General features: G+C 45.5%; 27 non-coding genes and 2 pseudogenes across 27 annotated transcripts; all 29 read left to right on the forward strand.

Annotated features, from left to right (window-relative positions):
* The first annotated feature begins 14 nt into the window (after positions 1–14).
* On the forward strand, positions 15–133 carry LOC123432394. Its single transcript, XR_006623979.1, has one exon. It is a non-coding gene; the product is annotated as a 5S ribosomal RNA (ribosomal RNA).
* A 245-nt stretch (positions 134–378) lies between these two features.
* Positions 379–497, forward strand: LOC123435554. The gene has a single exon (XR_006626799.1). It is a non-coding gene; the product is annotated as a 5S ribosomal RNA (ribosomal RNA).
* Positions 498–709: 212 nt separating this feature from the next.
* On the forward strand, positions 710–828 carry LOC123432745. Its single transcript, XR_006624314.1, has one exon. It is a non-coding gene; the product is annotated as a 5S ribosomal RNA (ribosomal RNA).
* A 191-nt stretch (positions 829–1,019) lies between these two features.
* LOC123431629 lies at positions 1,020–1,138 on the forward strand. The gene has a single exon (XR_006623218.1). It is a non-coding gene; the product is annotated as a 5S ribosomal RNA (ribosomal RNA).
* Positions 1,139–1,539: 401 nt separating this feature from the next.
* LOC123436042 lies at positions 1,540–1,658 on the forward strand. The gene has a single exon (XR_006627280.1). It is a non-coding gene; the product is annotated as a 5S ribosomal RNA (ribosomal RNA).
* Positions 1,659–1,867: 209 nt separating this feature from the next.
* On the forward strand, positions 1,868–1,986 carry LOC123433110. The gene has a single exon (XR_006624663.1). It is a non-coding gene; the product is annotated as a 5S ribosomal RNA (ribosomal RNA).
* A 200-nt stretch (positions 1,987–2,186) lies between these two features.
* On the forward strand, positions 2,187–2,305 carry LOC123433126. Its single transcript, XR_006624678.1, has one exon. It is a non-coding gene; the product is annotated as a 5S ribosomal RNA (ribosomal RNA).
* Positions 2,306–2,508: 203 nt separating this feature from the next.
* LOC123432747 lies at positions 2,509–2,627 on the forward strand. Its single transcript, XR_006624316.1, has one exon. It is a non-coding gene; the product is annotated as a 5S ribosomal RNA (ribosomal RNA).
* A 221-nt stretch (positions 2,628–2,848) lies between these two features.
* Positions 2,849–2,967, forward strand: LOC123436901. The gene has a single exon (XR_006628108.1). It is a non-coding gene; the product is annotated as a 5S ribosomal RNA (ribosomal RNA).
* Positions 2,968–3,179: 212 nt separating this feature from the next.
* LOC123432748 lies at positions 3,180–3,298 on the forward strand. The gene has a single exon (XR_006624317.1). It is a non-coding gene; the product is annotated as a 5S ribosomal RNA (ribosomal RNA).
* Positions 3,299–3,498: 200 nt separating this feature from the next.
* LOC123432088 lies at positions 3,499–3,617 on the forward strand. The gene has a single exon (XR_006623688.1). It is a non-coding gene; the product is annotated as a 5S ribosomal RNA (ribosomal RNA).
* Positions 3,618–3,802: 185 nt separating this feature from the next.
* Positions 3,803–3,921, forward strand: LOC123432749. Its single transcript, XR_006624318.1, has one exon. It is a non-coding gene; the product is annotated as a 5S ribosomal RNA (ribosomal RNA).
* A 197-nt stretch (positions 3,922–4,118) lies between these two features.
* LOC123433071 lies at positions 4,119–4,237 on the forward strand. The gene has a single exon (XR_006624627.1). It is a non-coding gene; the product is annotated as a 5S ribosomal RNA (ribosomal RNA).
* A 206-nt stretch (positions 4,238–4,443) lies between these two features.
* On the forward strand, positions 4,444–4,562 carry LOC123432750. Its single transcript, XR_006624319.1, has one exon. It is a non-coding gene; the product is annotated as a 5S ribosomal RNA (ribosomal RNA).
* Positions 4,563–4,777: 215 nt separating this feature from the next.
* LOC123432407 lies at positions 4,778–4,896 on the forward strand. The gene has a single exon (XR_006623991.1). It is a non-coding gene; the product is annotated as a 5S ribosomal RNA (ribosomal RNA).
* Positions 4,897–5,102: 206 nt separating this feature from the next.
* Positions 5,103–5,221, forward strand: LOC123432751. The gene has a single exon (XR_006624320.1). It is a non-coding gene; the product is annotated as a 5S ribosomal RNA (ribosomal RNA).
* Positions 5,222–5,421: 200 nt separating this feature from the next.
* Positions 5,422–5,540, forward strand: LOC123436809. The gene has a single exon (XR_006628019.1). It is a non-coding gene; the product is annotated as a 5S ribosomal RNA (ribosomal RNA).
* Positions 5,541–5,728: 188 nt separating this feature from the next.
* Positions 5,729–5,847, forward strand: LOC123432753. Its single transcript, XR_006624322.1, has one exon. It is a non-coding gene; the product is annotated as a 5S ribosomal RNA (ribosomal RNA).
* A 197-nt stretch (positions 5,848–6,044) lies between these two features.
* Positions 6,045–6,163, forward strand: LOC123432557. The gene has a single exon (XR_006624134.1). It is a non-coding gene; the product is annotated as a 5S ribosomal RNA (ribosomal RNA).
* Positions 6,164–6,360: 197 nt separating this feature from the next.
* LOC123435303 lies at positions 6,361–6,479 on the forward strand. Its single transcript, XR_006626558.1, has one exon. It is a non-coding gene; the product is annotated as a 5S ribosomal RNA (ribosomal RNA).
* Positions 6,480–6,676: 197 nt separating this feature from the next.
* Positions 6,677–6,841, forward strand: LOC123433024 (annotated as a pseudogene).
* Positions 6,842–7,044: 203 nt separating this feature from the next.
* On the forward strand, positions 7,045–7,163 carry LOC123438488. Its single transcript, XR_006629627.1, has one exon. It is a non-coding gene; the product is annotated as a 5S ribosomal RNA (ribosomal RNA).
* A 187-nt stretch (positions 7,164–7,350) lies between these two features.
* Positions 7,351–7,469, forward strand: LOC123436647. The gene has a single exon (XR_006627860.1). It is a non-coding gene; the product is annotated as a 5S ribosomal RNA (ribosomal RNA).
* Positions 7,470–7,684: 215 nt separating this feature from the next.
* Positions 7,685–7,803, forward strand: LOC123432360. Its single transcript, XR_006623946.1, has one exon. It is a non-coding gene; the product is annotated as a 5S ribosomal RNA (ribosomal RNA).
* Positions 7,804–7,993: 190 nt separating this feature from the next.
* LOC123436213 lies at positions 7,994–8,112 on the forward strand. The gene has a single exon (XR_006627445.1). It is a non-coding gene; the product is annotated as a 5S ribosomal RNA (ribosomal RNA).
* Positions 8,113–8,318: 206 nt separating this feature from the next.
* Positions 8,319–8,430, forward strand: LOC123433447 (annotated as a pseudogene).
* A 175-nt stretch (positions 8,431–8,605) lies between these two features.
* LOC123432418 lies at positions 8,606–8,724 on the forward strand. Its single transcript, XR_006624002.1, has one exon. It is a non-coding gene; the product is annotated as a 5S ribosomal RNA (ribosomal RNA).
* Positions 8,725–8,906: 182 nt separating this feature from the next.
* On the forward strand, positions 8,907–9,025 carry LOC123431652. Its single transcript, XR_006623241.1, has one exon. It is a non-coding gene; the product is annotated as a 5S ribosomal RNA (ribosomal RNA).
* A 182-nt stretch (positions 9,026–9,207) lies between these two features.
* On the forward strand, positions 9,208–9,326 carry LOC123432430. Its single transcript, XR_006624013.1, has one exon. It is a non-coding gene; the product is annotated as a 5S ribosomal RNA (ribosomal RNA).
* Positions 9,327–9,481: the final 155 nt, after the last annotated feature.

Below are 9,481 nucleotides of genomic sequence, written 5' to 3' on the forward strand. Positions count from 1 at the left end.
GATAGTTGCATGTCGGATGCGATCATACCAGCACTAAAGCACCGGATCCCATCAGAACTCCGAAGTTAAGCGTGCTTGGGCGAGAGTAGTACTAGGATGGGTGACCTCCTGGGAAGTCCTCGTGTTGCATTCCCCTTTCTAAATATATTTTTGCGCCACGTGACAAGGATGACGCGGGACCGTGATCTATATGACCTCATTTTCTTATTTTTGACGATTACTGTGTGACTTTTCCCACCACGCTTGACACCCAACGACTAATAGTAGTAGTAGTAGTAGTAGTAGTAGTAGTAGTAGTAGTAGTACTAGTACTAGTAGTAGTAGTAGTAGTAGTACTAGTAGGGGCAAGCATAAGGAACAAATAGATAGTTGCATGTCGGATGCGATCATACCAGCACTAAAGCACCGGATCCCATCAGAACTCCGAAGTTAAGCGTGCTTGGGCGAGAGTAGTACTAGGATGGGTGACCTCCTAGGAAGTCCTCGTGTTGCATTCCCCTTTTTAAATATATTTTTGCGCCACGTGACAAGGATGACGCGGGACCGTGATCTATATGACCTCATTTTCTTATTTTTGACGATTACTGTGTGACTTTTCCCACCGCGCTTGACACCCAACGACTAGTAGTAGTAGTAGTAGTAGTAGTAGTAGTAGTAGTAGTAGTAGTAGTAGGTGCAAGCATAAGGAACAAATAGATAGTTGCATGTCGGATGCGATCATACCAACACTAAAGCACCGGATCCCATCAGAACTCCGAAGTTAAGCGTGCTTGGGCGAGAGTAGTACTAGGATGGGTGACCTCCTGTGATGTCCTCGTGTTGCATTCCCCTTTTTAAATATATTTTTGCGCCACGTGACAAGGATGACGCGGGAGCGTGATCTATATGACCTCATTTTCTTATTTTTGACGATTACTGTGTGACTTTTCCCACCGCGCTTGACACCCAACGACTAGTAGTAGTAGTAGTAGTAGTAGTAGTAGGGGCAAGCATAAGGAACAAATAGATAGTTGCATGTCGGATGCGATCATACCAGCACTAAAGCACCGGATCCCATCAGAACTCCGAAGTTAAGCGTGCTTGGGCGAGAGTAGTACTAGGATGGGTGACCTCCTGCTAAGTCCTCGTGTTGCATTCCCCTTTTTAAATATATTTTTGCGCCACGTGACAAGGATGACGCGGGACCGTGATCTATATGACCTCATTTTCTTATTTTTGACGATTACTGTGTGACTTTTCCCACCGCGCTTGACACCCAACTACTAGTAGTAGTAGTAGTAGTAGTAGTAGTAGTAGTAGTAGTAGTAGTAGTAGTAGTAGTAGTAGTAGTAGTAGTAGTAGTAGTAGTAGTAGTAGTAGTAGTAGTAGTAGTAGTAGTAGTAGTAGTAGTAGTAGTAGTAGTAGTAGTAGTAGTAGTAGTAGTAGTAGTAGTAGTAGTAGTAGTAGTAGTAGTAGTAGTAGTAGTAGTAGTAGTAGTAGTAGTAGTAGTAGTAGTAGTAGTAGAGGCAAGCATAAGGAACAAATAGATAGTTGCATGTCGGATGCGATCATACCAGCACTAAAGCACCGGATCCCATCAGAACTCCGAAGTTAAGCGTGCTTGGGCGAGAGTAGTACTAGGATGGGTGACCTCCTGGGAAGTCCTCGTGCTGCATTCCCCTTTTTAAATATATTTTTGCGCGACGTGACAAGGATGACGCGGGAGCGTGATCTATATGACCTCATTTTCTTATTTTTCACGATTACTGCGTGACTTTTCCCACCGCGCTTCACACCCAACGACAAGTAGTAGTAGTAGTAGTAGTAGTAGTAGTAGTAGTAGTAGTAGTAGGGGCAAGCATAAGGAACAAATAGATAGTTGCATGTCGGATGCGATCATACCAACACTAAAGCACCGGATCCCATCAGAACTCCGAAGTTAAGCGTGCTTGGGCGAGAGTAGTACTAGGATGGGTGATCTCCTGTGATGTCCTCGTGTTGCATTCCCCTTTTTAAATATATTTTTGCGCCACGTGACAAGGATGACGCGGGAGTGTGATCTATATGACCTCATTTTCTTATTTTTGACGATTACTGTGTGACTTTTTCCACCGCACTTGACACCCAACGACTAGTAGTAGTAGTAGTAGTAGTAGTAGTAGTATTAGTAGGGGCAAGCATAAGGAACAAATAGATAGTTGCATGTCGGATGCGATCATACCAGCACTAAAGCACCGAATCCGATCAGAACTCCGAAGTTAAGCGTGCTTGTGCGAGAGTAGTACTAGGATGGGTGACCTCCTGGGAAGTCCTCGTGTTGCATTCCCCTTTTTAAATATATTTTTGCGCCACGTGACAAGGATGACGCGGGACCGTGATCTATATGACCTCATTTTCTTATTTTTGACGATTACTGTGTGACTTTTCCCACCGCGCTTGACACCCAACGACTAGTAGTAGTAGTAGTAGTAGTAGTAGTAGTAGTAGTAGTAGGGGCAAGCATAAGGAACAAATAGATAGTTGCATGTCGGATGCGATCATACCAACACTAAAGCACCGGATCCCATCAGAACTCCGAAGTTAAGCGTGCTTGGGCGAGAGTAGTACTAGGATGGGTGACCTCCTGTGATGTCCTCGTGTTGCATTCCCCTTTTTAAATATATTTTTGCGCCACGTGACAAGGATGACGCGGGAGCGTGATCTATATGACCTCATTTTTTTATTTTTGACGATTACTGTGTGACTTTTCCCACCGCGCTTGACACCCAACGACTAGTAGTAGTAGTAGTAGTAGTAGTAGTAGTAGTAGTAGTAGTAGTAGTAGTAGTAGTAGGGGCAAGCATAAGGAACAGATAGATAGTTGCATGTCGGATGCGATCATACCAGCACTAAAGCACCGGATCCCATCAGAACTCCGAAGTTAAGCGTGCTTGGGCGAGAGTAGTACTAGGATGGCTGACCTCCTGGGAAGTCCTCGTGTTGCATTCCCCTTTTTAAATATATTTTTGCGCCACGTGACAAGGATGACGCGGGAGCGTGATCTATATGACCTCATTTTCTTATTTTTGACGATTACTGTGTGACTTTTCCCACCGCGCTTGACACCCAACGACTAGTAGTAGTAGTAGTAGTAGTAGTAGTAGTAGTAGTAGTAGTAGTAGTAGGGGCAAGCATAAGGAACAAATAGATAGTTGCATGTCGGATGCGATCATACCAACACTAAAGCACCGGATCCCATCAGAACTCCGAAGTTAAGCGTGCTTGGGCGAGAGTAGTACTAGGATGGGTGACCTCCTGTGATGTCCTCGTGTTGCATTCCCCTTTTTAAATATATTTTTGCGCCACGTGACAAGGATGACGCGGGAGCGTGATCTATATGACCTCATTTTCTTATTTTTGACGATTACTGTGTGACTTTTCCCACCGCGCTTGACACCCAACGACTAGTAGTAGTAGTAGTAGTAGTAGTACTAGTAGTAGTAGGGGCAAGCATAAGGAACAAATAGATAGTTGCATGTGGGATGCGATCATACCAGCACTAAAGCACCGGATCCCATCAGAACTCCGAAGTTAAGCGTGCTTTGGCGAGAATAGTACTAGGATGGGTGACCTCCTAGGAAGTCCTCGTGTTGCATTCCCCTTTTTAAATATATTTTTGCGCCACGTGACAAGGATGACGCGGGACCGTGATCTATATGACCTCATTTTCTTATTTTTGACGATTACTGTGTGACTTTTCCCACCGCGCTTGACACCCAACGACTAGTAGTAGTAGTAGTAGTAGTAGGGGCAAGCATAAGGAACAAATAGATAGTTGCATGTCGGATGCGATCATACCAACACTAAAGCACCGGATCCCATCAGAACTCCGAAGTTAAGCGTGCTTGGGCGAGAGTAGTACTAGGATGGGTGACCTCCTGTGATGTCCTCGTGTTGCATTCCCCTTTTTAAATATATTTTTGCGCCACGTGACAAGGATGACGCGGGAGCGTGATCTATATGACCTCATTTTCTTATTTTTGACGATTACTGTGTGACTTTTCCCACCGCGCTTGACACCCAACGACTAGTAGTAGTAGTAGTAGTAGTAGTAGTAGTAGTAGGGGCAAGCATAAGGAACAAATAGATAGTTGCATGTCAGATGCGATCATACCAGCACTAAAGCACCGGATCCCATCAGAACTCCGATGTTAAGCATGCTTGGCCGAGAGTAGTACTAGGATGGGTGACCTCCTGGGAAGTCCTCGTGTTGCATTCTCCTTTTAAAATATATTTTTGTGCCACGTGACAAGGATGACGCGGGAACGTGATCTATATGACCTCATTTTCTTATTTTTGACGATTACTGTGTGACTTTTCCCACCGCGCTTGACACCCAACGACTAGTAGTAGTAGTAGTAGTAGTAGTAGTAGTAGTAGTAGTAGTAGGGGCAAGCATAAGGAACAAATAGATAGTTGCATGTCGGATGCGATCATACCAACACTAAAGCACCGGATCCCATCAGAACTCCGAAGTTAAGCGTGCTTGGGCGAGAGTAGTACTAGGATGGGTGACCTCCTGTGATGTCCTCGTGTTGCATTCCCCTTTTTAAATATATTTTTGCGCCACGTGACAAGGATGACGCGGGAGCGTGATCTATATGACCTCATTTTTTTATTTTTGACGATTACTGTGTGACTTTTCCCACCGCGCTTGACACCCAACGACTAGTAGTAGTAGTAGTAGTAGTAGTAGTAGTAGTAGTAGTAGTAGTAGTAGTAGGGGCAAGCATAAGGAACAGATAGATAGTTGCATGTCGGATGCGATCATACCAGCACTAAAGCACCGGATCCCATCAGAACTCCGAAGTTAAGCGTGCTTGGGCGAGAGTAGTACTAGGATGGGTGACCTCCTGGGAAGTCCTCGTGTTGCATTCCCCTTTTTAAATATATTTTTGCGCCACGTGACAAGGATGACGCGGCAGCGTGATCTATATGACCTCATTTTCTTATTTTTGACGATTACTGTGTGACTTTTCCCACCGCGCTTGACACCCAACGACTAGTAGTAGTAGTAGTAGTAGTAGTAGTAGTAGTAGTAGTAGTAGGGGCAAGCATAAGGAACAAATAGATAGTTGCATGTCGGATGCGATCATACCAACACTAAAGCACCGGATCCCATCAGAACTCCGAAGTTAAGCGTGCTTGGGCGAGAGTAGTACTAGGATGGGTGACCTCCTGTGATGTCCTCGTGTTGCATTCCCCTTTTTAAATATATTTTTGCGCCACGTGACAAGGATGACGCGGGAGCGTGATCTATATGACCTCATTTTCTTATTTTTGACGATTACTGTGTGACTTTTCCCACCGCGCTTGACACCCAACGACTAGTAGTAGTAGTAGTAGTAGTAGTACTAGTAGTAGTAGGGGCAAGCATAAGGAACAAATAGATAGTTGCATGTGGGATGCGATCATACCAGCACTAAAGCACCGGATCCCATCAGAACTCCGAAGTTAAGCGTGCTTGGGCGAGAATAGTACTAGGATGGGTGACCTCCTAGGAAGTCCTCGTGTTGCATTCCCCTTTTTAAATATATTTTTGCGCCACGTGACAAGGATGACGCGGGACCGTGATCTATATGACCTCATTTTCTTATCTTTGACGATTACTGTGTGACTTTTCCCACCGCGCTTGACACCCAACGACTAGTAGTAGTAGTAGTAGTAGTAGTAGGGGCAAGCATAAGGAACAAATAGATAGTTGCATGTCGGATGCGATCATACCAACACTAAAGCACCGGATCCCATCAGAACTCCGAAGTTAAGCGTGCTTGGGCGAGAGTAGTACTAGGATGGGTGACCTCCTGTGATGTCCTCGTGTTGCATTCCCCTTTTTAAATATATTTTTGCGCCACGTGACAAGGATGACGCGGGAGCGTGATCTATATGACCTCATTTTCTTATTTTTGACGATTACTGTGTGACTTTTCCCACCGCGCTTGACACCCAACGACTAGTAGTAGTAGTAGTAGTAGTAGTAGTAGTAGTAGGGGCAAGCATAAGGAATAAATAGATAGTTGCATGTCAGATGCGATCATACCAGCACTAAAGCACCGGATCCCATCAGAACTCCGATGTTAAGCGTGCTTGGCCGAGAGTAGTACTAGGATGGGTGACCTCCTGGGAAGTCCTCGTGTTGCATTCTCCTTTTAAAATATATTTTTGTGCCACGTGACAAGGATGACGCGGGACCGTGATCTATATGACCTCATTTTCTTATTTTTGACGATTACTGTGTGACTTTTCCCACCGCGCTTGACACCCAACGACTAGTAGTAGTAGTAGTAGTAGTAGTAGTAGTAGTAGGGGCAAGCATAAGGAACAAATAGATAGTTGCATGTCGGATGCGATCATACCAGCATTAAAGCACCGGATCCCATCAGAACTCCGAAGTTAAGCGTGCTTGGGCGAGAGTAGTACTAGGATGGGTGACCTCCTGGGAAGTCCTCGTGTTGCATTCCCCTTTTTAAATATATTTTTGCGCCACGTGACAAGGATGACGCGGGAGCGTGATCTATATGACCTCATTTTCTTATTTTTGACGATTACTGTGTGACTTTTCCCACCGCGCTTGACACCCAACGACTAGTAGTAGTAGTAGTGGTAGTAGTAGTAGTAGTAGGGGCAAGCATAAGGAACAAATAGATAGTTGCATGTCGGATGCGATCATACCAGCACTAAAGCACCGGATCCCATCAGAACTCCGAAGTTAAGCGTGCTTGGGCGAGAGTAGTACTAGGATGGGTGACCTCCTCGTAAGCGTGCTTGGGCGAGAGTAGAACTAGGATGGGTGACCTCCTGGGAAGTCCTCGTGTTGCATTCCCCTTTTTAAATATATTTTTGCGCCACGTGACAAGGATGACGCGGGACCGTGATCTATATGACCTCATTTTCTTATTTTTGACGATTACTGTGTGACTTTTCCCACCGCGCATGACACCCAACGACTAGTAGTAGTAGTAGTAGTAGTAGTAGTAGTAGTAGTAGTAGGGGCAAGCATAAGGAACAAATAGATAGTTGCATGTCGGATGCGATCATACCAGCACTAAAGCACCGGATCCCATCAGAACTCCGAAGTTAAGCGTGCTTGGGCGAGAGTAGTACTAGGATGGGTGACCTCCTGGGAAGTCCTCCTGTTGCATTCCCCTTTTTAAATATATTTTTGCGCCACGTGACAAGGATGACGCGGGACCGTGATCTATATGACCTCATTTTCTTATTTTTGACGATTACTGTGTGACTTTTCCCACCGCGCTTGACACCCAACGACTAGTAGTAGTAGTAGTAGTAGTAGTAGGGCAAGCATAAGGAACAAATAGATAGTTGCATGTCGGATGCGATCATACTAGCACTAAAGCACCGGATCCCATCAGAACTCCGAAGCTAAGCGTGCTTGGGCGAGAGTAGTACTAGGATGGGTGACCTCCTGGGAAGTCCTCGTGTTGCATTCCCCTTTTTAAATATATTTTTGCGCCACGTGACAAGGATGACGCGGGACCGTGATCTATATGACCTCATTTTCTTATTTTTGACGATTACTGTGTGACTTTTCCCACCGCGCTTGACACCCAACGACTAGTAGTAGTAGTAGTAGTAGTAGTAGTAGTAGTAGTAGTAGTAGTAGTAGTAGGGGCAAGCATAAGGAACAAATAGATAGTTGCATGTCGGATGCGATCATACGAGCACTAAAGCACCGGATCCCATCAGAACTCCGAAGTTAAGCGTGCTTGGGCGAGAGTAGTACTAGGATGGGTGACCTCCTGGGATGTCCTCGTGTTGCATTCCCCTTTTTTAATAGCGCCACGTGACAAGGATGACGCGGGAGCGTGATCTATATGACCTCATTTTCTTATTTTTGACGATTACTGTGTGACTTTTCCCACCGCGCTTGACACCCAACGACTAGTAGTAGTAGTAGTAGTAGTAATAGTAGTAGTAGGGGCAAGCATAAGGAACAAATAGATAGTTGCATGTCGGATGCGATCATACCAGCACTAAAGCACCGGATCCCATCAGAACTCCGAAGTTAAGCGTGCTTGGGCGAGAGTAGTATTAGGATGGGTGACCTCCTGGGAAGTCCTCGTGTTGCATTCCCCTTTTTAAATATATTTTTGCGCCACGTGACAAGGATGACGCGGGACCGTGATCTATATGACCTCATTTTCTTATTTTTGACGATTACTGTGTGACTTTTCCCACCGCGCTTGACACCCAACGACTAGTAGTAGTAGTAGTAGTAGTACTAGTAGTAGTAGTAGTAGTAGGGGCAAGCATAAGGAACAAATAGATAGTTGCATGTCGGATGCGATCATACGAGCACTAAAGCACCGGATCCCATCAGAACTCCGAAGTTAAGCGTGCTTGGGCGAGAGTAGTACTAGGATGGGTGAGGATGTCCTCGTGTTGCATTCCCCTTTTTAAATAGCGCCACGTGACAAGGATGACGCGGGAGCGTGATCTATATGACCTCATTTTCTTATTTTTGACGATTACTGTGTGACTTTTCCCACCGCGCTTGACACCCAACGACTAGTAGTAGTAGTAGTAGTAGGGGCAAGCATAAGGAACAAATAGATAGTTGCATGTCGGATGCGATCATACCAGCACTAAAGCACCGGATCCCATCAGAACTCCGAAGTTAAGCGTGCTTGGGCGAGAGTAGTACTAGGATGGGTGACCTCCTGGGAAGTCCTCGTGTTGCATTCCCCTTTTTAAATATATTTTTGCGCCACGTGACAAGGATGACGCGGGACCGTGATCTATATGACCTCATTTTCTTATTTTTGACGATTACTGTGTGACTTTTCCCACCGCGCTTGACACCCAACGACTAGTAGTAGTAGTAGTAGTAGGGGCAAGCATAAGGAACAAATAGATAGTTGCATGTCGGATGCGATCATACCAGCACTAAAGCACCGGATCCCGTCAGAACTTCGATGTTAAGCGTGCTTGGGCGAGAGTAGTACTAGGATGGGTGACCTCCTGGGAAGTCCTCGTGTTGCATTCCCCTTTTTAAATATATTTTTGCGCCACGTGACAAGGATGACGCGGGACCGTGATCTATATGACCTCATTTTCTTATTTTTGACGATTACTGTGTGACTTTTCCCACCGCGCTTGACACCCAACGACTAGTAGTAGTAGTAGTAGTAGGGGCAAGCATAAGGAACAAATAGATAGTTGCATGTCGGATGCGATCATACCAGCACTAAAGCACCGGATCCCATCAGAACTCCGAAGTTAAGCGTGCTTGGGCGAGAGTAGTACTAGGATGGGTGACCTCCTGGGAAGTCCTCGTGTTGCATTCCCCTTTTTAAATATATTTTTGCGCCACGTGACAAGGATGACGCGGGACCGTGATCTATATGACCTCATTTTCTTATTTTTGACGATTACTGTGTGACTTTTCCCACCGCGCTTGACACCCAACGACTAGTAGTAGTAGTAGTAGTAGGGGCAAGCA

Source organism: Hordeum vulgare, chromosome 2H, assembly GCF_904849725.1.
Source record: "Hordeum vulgare subsp. vulgare chromosome 2H, MorexV3_pseudomolecules_assembly, whole genome shotgun sequence".
Lineage (NCBI taxonomy): Eukaryota > Viridiplantae > Streptophyta > Magnoliopsida > Poales > Poaceae > Hordeum > Hordeum vulgare.